The sequence below is a fragment of the Syngnathoides biaculeatus genome, chromosome 21, assembly GCF_019802595.1.
Source record: "Syngnathoides biaculeatus isolate LvHL_M chromosome 21, ASM1980259v1, whole genome shotgun sequence".
Taxonomy (NCBI): Eukaryota; Metazoa; Chordata; class Actinopteri; order Syngnathiformes; family Syngnathidae; genus Syngnathoides; species Syngnathoides biaculeatus.
This window is the reverse complement of record NC_084660.1, coordinates 5,671,474-5,684,579: the sequence shown is the minus strand read 5'-3', so window position 1 is coordinate 5,684,579 and position 13,106 is coordinate 5,671,474. Positions and strand designations below refer to the sequence as shown.

General features: G+C 47.7%; 1 protein-coding gene across 1 annotated transcript in view; it reads left to right on the top strand.

Moving 5' to 3' along the window:
- The window catches only part of LOC133494420 (tudor domain-containing protein 5-like), a 70,867-nt gene that overhangs the window by 922 nt on the left and 56,839 nt on the right, over positions 1–13,106 (top strand). The gene's annotated exons all lie outside the window — the stretch shown is intronic.

Genomic DNA, 13,106 nt, shown 5'->3' with positions numbered 1-13,106 from the left:
TGGATGGCGACGAACTAACACGCACGCATGCACACGCACACAAGTACTTGAGCCAGTTTAGGGTGCAGTGGAGTGCGTTTTGGTGCTGAGATGTGAGCGGTGCGAGCTGACAAGCATGACAAGTGATGTCTCTATCCAGCTGTTTTCGAGGATGTTGTACTCTTTACGCGTGTGTGTGTGTGTGTGTGTGTTCCCGGGTCGTACCGGCCCCAGGCGTTTTGGACCGGCTTTAAACTGGGGCGGTATGGAAAGTGAGTCGTGGTTACAATTCACACCCCAGGAATGTCTGAGCTTCTGACTCCTCTTCTGGGAATTTCCTTCCCTCGCTGGCTCTCTCACACTTGATTATCTTTCGCCTCCATCACCCCCGAGGTGACATGCCAGAAAAAAAAAAAAAAGGGGGGGGGGGAGCCACGTTACACACCTGGTTTGCTTTTGGGAAGGGAAACATGAGAGAGAGAAATATGGAAAGTTTAGAGGCGGTCACTTGATCCCACTGGTGGGATACTTTCGATTTATAGTCCCTTTTCCCACCATTTTATGAGGTTGTGTATATGTTTGTGTGTGTGTGTGTGTGTGTGTGTGTGTATAACATCCGCCGCAGTTTTGTGTGTTGATATCAGTACCTGATATCTCAACTCGGGCCAGAAAAAGGGAATTCTCTGTGGTCCGGCGACCAAGGACTTCCATTTGTTCTATCAACACCAATATTTTCGCAAATCAAATCGTTTTTCTCCATTGAACTGAATTGAAATGCCATTAATCTGTTCAGATGATCAAAATACAGAATTGTATTGGATTTAAAAAAAATTCAAATATTCAATTAATGTGTATCTATTTGATTTAGTCGCTTTGGAACACTCGAGACCGGCCTTGGTCTCGAGGCTGCATTTTCAAGGTCTTGTCTCTCGCTCTACTCACAAAAGTCTGGGCCTTGGACTGGCCGGACACGGAATTTTCCATCAAGAGAAGCGCTGCTCTGCTGTTCTTCAACATTAAAGAGACAATCCTCTTTAACTGTTCATATATTCTTCCAAATCATTTCGATGTCAGACCCGATCGCAACTGGATTCTTTCAGTTGAGTTTAGAAGGTGTTTGGGTTCTCATCCAATCAGGCTTCATCATTTCATACAAACAAGACTTCGTGAGGACAGACGAGCCTAACTTTTTTTTGTTTCTGGTCTTGGTCTTGTAATGATCTCGACTTATCTTGCTCTTGTCTCTGCCTTGGCTTGTCTCTGTCTTGACTCGTCTAGCAAAAAGTCTCGGTCTCCACTTGGTGCCAGTCAGTTCTGGATCGAGCCAAGTCCTGGACGTGCAACAGTTGGCAATTTGTTTTTTTGCCCAGCATGATGTCTTGTTTATATGATGCTGTGCGAGTACTGCCATAGTCGGAAGTGTGTGTGGATGGAGTGCAAAAATGTTTTGACGGTTTTATGAATTGCAAGAACCAAAGCACAACGAGGTGTTACTCCAATTTTTCCTGATCGATTTGGGTGGTAAGGGAGGTTTTGGGTCGCAACACAAAGAGGGGAACCGTAACCAAATGATTGCTTGTAAAGTGAAAAACCCGCATGGTACAGTCCCCCACTGTTACACAGCAATAAAACCCCTTTTTTTGTTTTTTTAAGGCACCAGAATAAAAATGGAATGTGAGCGATTTAATGGTGATTCTTAAATGGCTGTTTTTAAAAATGGGGACCGTTTGAGCGGGACCTTGCATCTGAGCACGCCGGGCCTGCATTGATGTTGAGTGCTCCAGTCGGATCGTCGCGTTTTCTTTGTGCCGATAAGTGGCTGGGCCTTGGGCACTTGTATTTTAATTAGCATCGGGCTTTACAAACAGGGAATTGCACGCAATATCTGTCCTCCTCCTGAATGGTTCGCAGAAAGCGAAAGAAAAGGGCAAACTGGCCGGGGGGAGCGCCAAGTTCAGGGAAGGGAACGGCTCGAAAATGGCATTTTCGAGATTCAACATAGATGGAGGAGTTGCACACTTCTTTGCTACTACCTAACGACTATATAATACGATGTCCAGTAGACCCTCACATTCTTGTGATTCGGCGCCGCACCTGCACTGTTTTTATGTTTGTTTTATGTATTGGGGGCGGTGGGGGGGGGGGGGGGGGGTTGACAATTATATGTTCCAAACACGCTTCGTGGCAATGCATCCTGGCTTTTTAAGTTATGCCCAGAACCGCCGGAACCGATGTTTTACACGAGCACGGTTGGGCCACTGATAAACTTTGCCAAAAAAAAAAACAGACGAGCGTCTCTCTGTGGTTTTAAACACACTCTCAGATGTGCCACGTACAAAAAAAAAAAAAACAAAGTATGAGTGAGAAGAAAATGGTAATTGTTCCGGTGTGACGCTAACCGTGAGTGACGACCGTTTCGAAAAGGCTGATTTTGTTGTCTCAAATTCTGTCCAGAGTTCATACCGGATATTGAGTTGAAGGTCAAAAGTTCAGCCCTCAGAAATGAGAATAAAATGCAGGTTTTGAGTACCGGATAAAGTATCTGTCGGACAAACTGCATCACGCGGGCACCAGATGTGGAATAACATTTTCGAACATCACCAGAAAATAGCCAGCGCTGTGAAATTGGGAGTGATTTATTTATTCTAACAAAGCCAAATTCTTTCTTTGAGCGTTCCCCCCCCCCCCCCCACACACACACACTTTTATTCCCTCGCCTGCTTGGAGTGCCTTGAGGATGGACGGAGGGCACCAAAAGAAGGCTTGAAGAGGGCGGAATTGAAAGCAAGTGCAGCTGAAATGGGGGGGGGGACAAGAAAAAAAAAAAAAGAGCGCTTTTATGGTTTGACCAACATGAAATGGACGGAGAGGGAGATAGGAGGGGGGGGGGGATAGAGGAGCAAAGGATGCTGGGAGGACTAAGGTGGTCTATAAATGGGGATTGTGGTCTACGTGCGTCGCCCCCACCACCTCCAAAAGCGCTTGTTATCTCTATTAGCACCTGCTGGGCTAACGAGGGCCCCCCCGCTCCCCGTTGCCAAGACAACGCTTTGCCACCCTTCGCTCATTCTTTCTTCTTCCGCGCGCGCACACACACGGCGACTACCTTCAATCTCAATCCTCCCTCCCCACCGCCGCCTAACCTCAAAATAACGAAAGTCGAGATAAGAACAGGTGGAAAGGGGAATGCTGACCACGTGAAGTGAACGCGTATTGGAAAGCACTTTTGAGCGACCTGCTGCGCGTATCCGTTAATGTGTGTCTGTATATATATATATATATATATATATATATATATATATATATATATTAAATGATGATTGTTGTTGGAAATTGTAGTTCTACATTTGTTTTCCACGATTATTATTCCTAGCATGTGGCTCGCGGCTCCAGTGCGGCGCAGGAATCAGCCGACGCATCTTTAATTAAAATTGCTCACTTGGATCTGCTATCATAACATTGAATCAGGTGGTCTGAAGCTTTATTTGTGGAAATGATATCAAAAGAGCCACTCGACAAGTGGAACTCAAGGCCAATCTTGAACTGCGTTGTCGTTTTTTTTTTTTTTTTTTTTTCCGCCGAGCATCTTGCGCTTTGTCTTTTACCCTAAGTATTAATAGTAACTGCTTGATGATGCGCTTGCGACCCCCACCACCCCCCAAAAAAAAAGTAATTAAGATCGTCCATGCTAGCGCACCTCTCAGTAATTAAACTGGCGGATGAAAAAGATGGCTGAGCTCACTGTTTAGTTGAATCTTCTTCTTTTCCTTTTGGCTTGTCCCGTTAGGGGTCGCCACAGCGTGTCATCTTTTGCCATCTTAGCCTATCTCCTGCATCTTCCTCTCTTAACACCCCAACTGCCCTCACGTCTTCCCTCACCACATCCATAAACCTTCTCTTTGGTCTTCCTCTCGCTCTTTTGCCTGGGAGCTCCATCCTCAGCATCCTTCTACCAATATACTCACTCTCTCGCCTCTGAACATGTCCAAACCATCGAAGTCTGCTGTCTCGAATTTTGTCTCCAAAACATCCAACTTTGGCTGTCCCTCGAATGAGCTCATTTCTAATCCTATCCGACCTGGTCACTCCGAGCGAGAACCTCAACATCTTCATTTCTGCCACCTCCAGTTCAGCTTCCTGTTGTTTCTTCAGTGCCACCGTCTCTAATCCGTACATCACGGCCGGCCTCAGCACTGTTTTATAGACTTTGCCCTCTCATCCTAGCGAAGACTCTTCTGTCACATAACACACCAGACACCTTCCGCCAACTGTTCCACCCAGCTTGGACCCGGTTTCTTCACTTCCTTACCACACCCTCCATTGCTCTGTATTGTTGACCCCAAGCATTTGAAGTCGTCCACCCTCGCCATCTCTTCTCCCTGGAGCTTCACTCTTCCTCCTCCGCCCCTCTCGTTCACGCACATATTTTCTGTTTGACTTCGGCTAATCTTCATTCCTCTCTTCCTCCATCTTTCTAAATGTTCCTCCGCCTGTTCCCTGCTTTCACTGCAGAGATCACAATATCATCTGCGAACATCGCGGTCCGAGGGGATTCCAGTCTAACCTCGTCTTGTCAGCCTAGCCGTTACCGCCGCAAACTGGAAGGGGCTCAGAGCTGATCCCTGATGCAGTCCCACCTCCACCTTCAATTCCTCTGTCACACCTAAGGCACACCTCACCATTGTTCTGCTGCCATCATACATGTCCTGTACTATTTTAACATACTTCTCTGCCACTCCAGACTTACGCATGCAGTACCACAGTTCCTCTCTCGGTACTCTGTCCTAGGCCTTCTCTAGATCCACAAAGACGCAATGTAGCTCCTTCCGACCTTCTCTGTACTTTTGCACGAGCATCCTCAAGGCAAATAATGCATCTGTGGTACTCTTTCTAGGCATCACTGTTTAGTTGAATAAAAAACAAAAAGGTCTGGAAAAAAGCACTTGTGTTGGACCTAAAATGGAGGCTATAAAAAAATGCCTTAAATGTCAAGTAACTGCACTCCAATGTCCACGTCCTTAATCTTCCCCCGCCCCTCCTCCTGATCCTCAGCCTTGATTTCTGGCTGCCAGACGAGATGGAGAGAGAAGATGAGCGGCGGCGGCGGCGGCGGCCAAATGACAGGGTGCTCGGACACATTGGAGCTTTTCAGCCGTTTGTGTCGGCGCACTTGCGAGAAATGGATTCAAAATGGAGTGGGGCGCGGGGGGGGGGGGGGGGTAACAAATAAGCCGTAAAAGAAATTTAAAAAAACAAATACAGTTGAAAAGCCACTGTTGAATTGTGAGGTGTTTTTGTCGCCGCGGGTCTTTCAGCGGGCGGTGAATGTTTTCCAAACGCTCGAACGGGTTCCGTCTGACGTGATCTCGGCCCGGCGAGGCGACGAGAACGACTATTAGGGTTGAAGTTGTTTGATGCGGGTCAGTCTCGGTTCAGAATGCGACGGACCCGCTTTGGACGGCGCGTTTGTGTTTCCGGGAATGGACTTAAATATCCAACTCCTGATTGTGTATTTTTCCAGCAGCTGCTGCTGCCGTTGTTTTTGCTGTCTGCGGTGGTTGTTGTCGCGCACAGTAATACTTTATTTTGGGTTTTTTTTGTTTTTTTTTTTTGTAAAGGGCCAGCTGGACACTGGACCAGTGGCCCTGTGTCCACAGATAGGCCCGAGATGGATGCCCGCTGCTCTTTTGTGGCGGCGGAGAGAAAAGAAAAGAGAGTCTTGCCTCCGCCTCTTTCCTTTTCTAACATTTGATGTCGGCAAACATTTTGCTCTTTCTGCCGCTGTGATTTGTGACGACAGGGCCGCGATCGGCGAGGAGGCGACGGCGGCGAAGGGGACAAAAAGAGGGGACGAGAGTACACAAGGGGAGGGGGGACACGCAGATGGACTGCTGCAAACACTGCAGAGCTCATTAATGGAAATGAGTCAAATCTATACCCAGAAATTGTAACTTTTTTAAGTGACGTGCAAACATACAAACTGTCAACTCCATTTGCCAATTTTGAGAATTTCGAAACCAGGGAATGAGCCGAATGCTGGCAAAATTTGAAAAAAAGTGTAAACGAACAAGCAAACACAACTCGGGCGAGCGAGAGTAGCGGGGACCGAAAAACGTCGTCCTCCATGACGTCGCTAATGATGCCTGCATTGTGACACTGCAGCGTGAGAGCAGGCAGCGGCGTGTGCGAGCGCGACGCGGTGCAAATTTCGGGAGGGTTGGGGAAGAGTGAGTGGCAGTTGAGCGCAGGGAGCGGTGATGACATACACCGCGGCGCCATCTGCCACGTCTGTGAGTTAGCGGTGTTGAAATGTAGGTTTTCTTTGTTTTTCTTTGGATGAGCCCTTAAAACTCCAAATGAGGTGATAAACGTTACTCGTCGAGCAGAAATGTTGCTAAATCTGCCTTGCTTTAGATCCGATTACTCGATCGACATTTCGGCTGCTACGCAGGTAATTGCCGCCCCTGCCCCGCTGATAGAAAGTCTGAGATGACAAAGATCTACCTTTGCTAAACGGATTAGCATTAGCACGTGAACAAATCCCTTATTGGTTAAAAAAAAACAAAAACTGAAGTAATATCTAATAGTGTCTTTAAAAATGCTCCTCTGTCGTTTTTGGCAAAGTTTATCAACGGGCCAGCAATGCGTCCATCTGCAATAAATGTCCCCGTTAACATTGGTTCCGGGCGGAACCTCCTTTTTTTGTTAGCATGCTGAGCTATTTTTGAAGTAAAAACAAAGGTAAGGAATAGCACGCACAGCTATGTTTTCGAGCGTAGGCAGTAAAAATAAGTGACGGATATCGGAAAAAAATCAACTGTTGTCAAATGCAACAGCGTCAAGCTTCACTTAATTCCGTACAAAACACAAACCCACCTGAGAAAAATAATATCTTCAAATTAATCTTCTCCCTGCACGCCTGGGTGAGCGCGGCGGTTTTTGCGGCCGGCCACAATCGACGCGGAGGATCTGCTTGGGGGGGGGGGGAGCAGCTTGTTTGATTTGAATTTTGAACCCCCCCCCCCACCCCCACCACCACCACCATCTCCTACCTCGCTTATTATGTTTTACGCGATTTAATCAATTATTCATGGCCTGCATGGACGAACAGCCGAGATGCACAACAAACACTTCAAGAGCGCTCCAGGAGTGACGCACCGCTGCTCCTCCGCAAACCGGAGCAGAAGAGGGCCCCCGCTTAGGTCCGCGAGTGTCTCCCGAGGACCCTCGTGGAGGTGGGGTGGACCGAGGCAGGCTGGAGCTGCGAGTAGATGAGAAGTGGGCACTTGGACGGAGGGAAGAGGGAGAGTGAGGTGAAAGGAAGGCAGGCGGCAGAGGGCAAACAAAGTTGAAGCGTCTGCGATCAATAACGCGAGATTGTGGGCAAGAGAGAATCACTTTTTTTTTTTTTTTTTTTTGTTTTTTTTGTACGTACGTGTGTGTGTGTGTGTGTGCGAAGAGACGTCATCCATTGAGCTCTCATATTGGACCTCCCGAGTGCTAACACTGTCTGGCTTCATGAAAGACAGCAAAAAGGGCCCAAAGACAAATAAGAGAGGGGTGAAATAAAAGTTAGGGGGGTTAGGGGGGCAAAAAAAAAAAAAAATCAAATGACCTTCTCTGAGTTTCATCTCACTAATGGTTATTTACCTTGTCGGGAAAGGGCTTCACTTTCTCACAGGGGAGAAGAGCAAAAAAAAAAGGAGAAAGAATAAGGAAATATATCAGTCATGTCCGTTTCCCTGGCGACACCTGCTCTCCCCGTATCCTTCGCGGAGGTTCGGCCCCGCATGAGGCGAGGGGGGGAGTGGATGAAGGCGGGGGTGGGGGGCGGAGAAAAAAAAAAATTACATCAATATTTGTTCCCTCGCACTGAATCAGATACATAACATTCTCTTCCCCCGAAAAGTCCAGTTTTGTGGAGGGTTTGTAAAAGAAGGGGGTGGGGGGGGGTGGGAAGAAAAAGGTGAGCGAGAGGATGACTTCACCACCCTGAGAAGAGAGGACAAGTAGACTTTTCCCACAGAGTAACTTTTGATGTACGACGGAGGACTAGACGCACCCGAAAACTGCGAAATGGAAATTGGCAGACGCGACGCTTCCACTTTGGAGTTAGCGCTGCCAAGGGAAAAGGCTAACGAACTTGGATTGAAACCCCCCCCCCCCCCTCACCCCGATTGACAACCTCGCACGTTGGCGCTCGGTCGTCGATTGGGTTAACGCGCAACGCGCCGCGACCGCCTCCGGGCTGTGTGGCATTTAAGTTTTACGTGTCAGCACCGATGACGGCGGCTAATTGATTGGCCGGAGAACGCTTCCGAGCGGCGACCATCTGCTTTGGCGCAAATCCATCGAGCGTGCACTCCGGCCGTCGGGCATTGAACGGGAGGTCGGGTGGGGGGGGGGGGGGGCGCACGCTGGTCATCGAGTGGCGCGCAGCGGGAGCACCTCGGCCTCGTACCAGCTTTAATTACGCGTGTGCGCTCACGCCGGGCGAGGATTTGGGCAGTGGTATTGAAGCACAGTTGGTTTTGTCATTGAAATGAATAGAAATGCTGTTAATCCGTTGTAGCGTTGTTGTTGTTGTCATGTGTATTCAAATGAGGAAAAAATAGCAATTTATCATATTGTACTGTTTGCGGTATGCCTGCTTTGGCCACCCGGGGTCAGTATAAATCAGACAGATGGATATCCTGTTCATTGAAACGTTTTAACACCTCACAGCTCATCAGTACGGCACTACTGTGTGTTTTCATGTTTGCGGGAGAATTAAAAGTAGAACCCCCAAAAAATATCTATTTTCATACGGTATCACTACTTTGCGGATATTCACCTCGACAGTGCTGTCCACTTTTGTCAGCTTTCTCCAATCGCCATCAAAGACGCGGATAGTCGCAAGTAGCGAGTAGCTCTGGCGCCACCAAAGGTGTTTGATTGGCAGATTAGAAATTGCAGTAATTTAACAGCTCCCGCTAAAAACTTAATCATGGCCGTGTCTCAAAACGGCAGCGGCGGTTCGAGTGGCAGCTCAGAACGCGCTGCTTATTTGGCATCAGAATACTTGTTGCGCGGGATTTGTCACTTCAAAGCACTTTGTAATCCTCGCCCAAATTTTCTCCGAACAAATTTGTCTCGGGTGTAATCTGGAAAAACGGAGCAGTTTCCTGAAGGGCTGATAAATTCCTCGTTTGGATCTGCTTCTCATTTGCCCCTTTTTTTGATTTCCCTGGATTCCTCCGTGCGCCCCGGCACTTCCTGTCTGGGTTTCAGTGCAAACGCACGCAAGGGTTTACGTTAGCTGCATCTGGTAATCCCTGGGATTAAAATGCACGCGTCGATTAAATATACCAAACCCAGATGTTTATTTTATTTTTTTTTTCTCCTTCCCAAAACCATCTGCGATCCAAAGGGTCGGCCTCCCCAAACAAAATCCACGACCAGAAGAATCATTGAGAGCTGAGCGGGGGCTGATGAGAATTTTTGAAGTGACATAGAATATAATCAATAAATAATAAAGTTGACACATGTTGTCCCGCTAAAATTGTTTCCAAAGTCTCGCAAAGCTGCTTGTCGTCACCCCACCCCACCCCACCCCACTCCACTCCCGATGTGTCGGCGCCGAGCATGTCAATCTTGACGTGAACGCTTTGTGGCATTGACTTTGGCCTCGGGCGACCGACGGTCGACACACTCGGGTCGAGTCGGGCCACCTCTCGGTGTTCTCGGATTATGCGCCCGCTTATCTTTTTGGACAAGTTTGTAACCTTGACAATGGAAGCGCTTGCGCTCGTCACCCCTGGCTTCAAAACAACGCGCTCGGGCGCGGGGGGGGGGGGCGGGGCTCTCATTTCGACGCCGCATCCCTGCCAACATTTGACCTTTTTCAAAGCCGCGAATACCTTTATTTTATTTATTTTTTATTTTTTCGCGCGCTCCTTCCTCTGCTTGACACGCTCTTTTTTTGCCGAAGGATATGAATTGCAGATGGCGAAGAGATTTTTGGAGTTTGCCATTTTACATTTGTCCCCCCTCCCCCCCCAAAGTGTTGCTGGTCGTTTTGAAAACTTTATTTTGTAACCTGCGGCTGGCAGAAAGAGAAAGCAGACTTTTTCCGCTCGCCCCCGTGAGTCGGTCTTCCTTCTTTGCCACGCCTCTGTGAGACGTGCCAGACATTCCCAAAATCTGTTGAGTTGTTTGAGGAGTTGTGCGCATTCATATGTGCATATTTGTGCCAGTGTCGCAGCTAATGAGAAAGTATTGGTACCAAGAGTCACACACAGAATGTAGATAATTTTGTCACATAGGCAAAATGACCTGTTCGTCCCTCGCTGGCATTTTAAAATCTTTTTTTTTTTTTTTGGGGGGGGGGGGGGGGGCTGTGCCTTTTAAAGAGATTTGCACGCCAGCGGGCGACCATGTGATTCCAATCTCTGTAATACACCGATAGACGTCTTCCCTGAAAGACTAAGTTTGACTTCACATTGCCGAAGACGCCGGATAGAAAGCAATCACGTCGTGTGTGTGGGTGTGGGTGGGGTGGGGGGTGGGGGGTGGGGGGGCTAGTCCTTCACAAAACCCAATAACGTGTTTATTAGTGTTCTGCGAGGAGAGAACCGAATCTCACAACAGCCGAGTTTGTATGCTAATTTGTCGCAAAGTAATAATCCGTCTCCTCCTGGCAGCCTTTTCCGCTAAAGAGCTTCGCTTAAAAACAAACAAGCGGTGGTGGACATGTTGGGGGGGGGGGGGTGCTTTATCGACTTTTGGGTTTTAGAAAAAACATGCGGCGTAACCTTTCGCTAAAGGCGCGAAACCCGGAGGTAAACATTTGTGTAGAATTAAGGATCGTTTTTTTTTTTTTTTTGAATACCAGTTCACGTCATTGCGGATGCGCTTTGAATCGATCGGATTCGAACGATTCTGATTCCATTGTCGATATTGCTCATCAATCATTTGACCACATTTTATCCTCCTTGTTTTTTGGCGACATTACGACAATAAAGACCTCCCGGAATGTTTTATGTTTTGTGATTGGCGCACTCATTAGAGAGCTTGTGTGTGTGTGTTTTGAAATAAGTGGAACATGCCCATCGGGGTACAATTGCTGGGCGGTCCCCGGTTCATAGGTGACCGTTGTAGCCCATCTGGTTGAGAAGAAACTGTTAGGCGTATCTATAATTAGTCTCTCCAAGCATATGGGGCCTGATACAATGTCGGGGTTCTGATCTGTCACACGACACCTTCCTCGTGACAGATGGATGTACTCCATCTTTCGCGTCTCGCAGGGTCCCGACCTTGTGAGATCAGGCCGGTCCACCGAGAAGGGAAAATATGGGCCAGCCACCCCCCCCCCCCCCCCCAATACTGAACATCTACCTCTGGTGTTACACCACTCGCGCAATTTCTCGAAACATTTGAAACCCCTGAGGACATCTTGAGAACGTGTCTTGGCATGTGGAAATTGAGCAGAGGTTTTGTGGGATTTTGCTAGTTTTTGCAACCGCGATGCGAATCGTCGAGCGTTAGCTCGAAATGCTAAAAAAAAAAAAAAAAAAAAATTGAATTTGTCAGTGAACTCAAACATTGATGACTTTTTTTCCTTTTCTTCTACTATCCCAGATAGAACGCAGTCATTATTTCTTATTCGGAGCGCAGTTAATCCAAATCTTGCAGCAACTTAGCGCCTAGTGAGCAGTCGCTGTGACACCTTTTCTTCCAGCACCCGAAAACAATTGCACCTAATTTCTCCCAAAAGCGGCGTGAAAAACAAACGACGAGTGTAGGTTGCGGCGACGTGACAGCCGTCGTCCGTGTAAATAAATGTCGGGAAAAGCTCGGTTAAAAATAAATGTCACGCCGAGGAAAGAAAACAAAACAAAAATGGGTCAAGATCAAGAAAAGGCGGCGATGGTGAGGAAGAACAAATATATTTATTCCCCCCCCCCCCTGTTCTCTCCGGAAAAAACAACTTTGCTCCGCCGTGTGAAGCGGCGCAGCGAGCTGATTAGACGCGTCAAAGACACCTACGCCGCGTTGCCGGCAAAAGTCACGTAAAATGAAAATCCTTTTAATTGGATTAACGTATTATTAGATAAATGCCACTCGGCGGCCTCCCGTTACATAGTTTAAACCTTACAGTAACATTCCATCGCAAGTGCACTTTCCGATTAGACGTAATTAAAAATGATAGTAAATATTATCTAATCAGGGTGCTCGGGCTCTAATTGGCTTTTTAAAAAAAAAATGGCATCAACCCACATGTTGGTGCAAGACTTCTCGGAATTTCCGTCTTGTGTCAAGTCCCCCGCGATTGGAAAATCTGAGAGGAGCAAACCCACGTGTTTGCCGAAATGAAGCTCCTCAACGCACTCCGACCCTTCAACGTAGCGACTTGGCACCAAAATGCCACACGATGGGCGCCAAATTGCAACTCACTTCAACGTAGTTCCTGGGCGGCATTATGCCATAAGATGGGTCCTTTTATTGCTTTCACTCGGGCAAATTGGCCAATAACAAGGCACCGTTTCCCAGAAAACAAATCAGCTAATAAGCTAATGTGACTGTATTTTTCCTTTTCATCTGGTTTATGATTTTTTTTGGGGGGGGGAGGGGCTGACGCCAGCCAGCATCAGACCGATCAATACGGCATCAGCAATCTTCACCTGTGATCGCCCCCCCCCAGTCCCCCCCCCACCCTTATCAAGAAAGATTAGCTTCCTCACACCACACACACTTTCCCCATTTGCTTTGCACCGACTCGTTTTAACACACACACACACGCACACCTTCGTCTGTCGGCACATAAATGAAGATATGAGCACTTGGGCCTCTCCAAGCTGTGCTGCTTAATCGCAGCCTGGAATCTCGACGTGGTTGCTCACATCCTGATGGACGGCGACGCAAATTCACAAACAGACAAAACTTACGCGGCGCTTTGGATTGCGCAGACAGATGTACCGAAGTAGATTTTTCAGGTATGTATTTAGCGGGGTTTTGAGGGGGGGAACTCAATTTTAATCTGAAACGGCGAAACAAATCAGTTGTTGTTTTAAAACGAAGCTAGCACGAGACATTTTGCTTGGCAGTGAGATGCCACCAGATGGTGCTAAAGAAATATTGTTATTCCG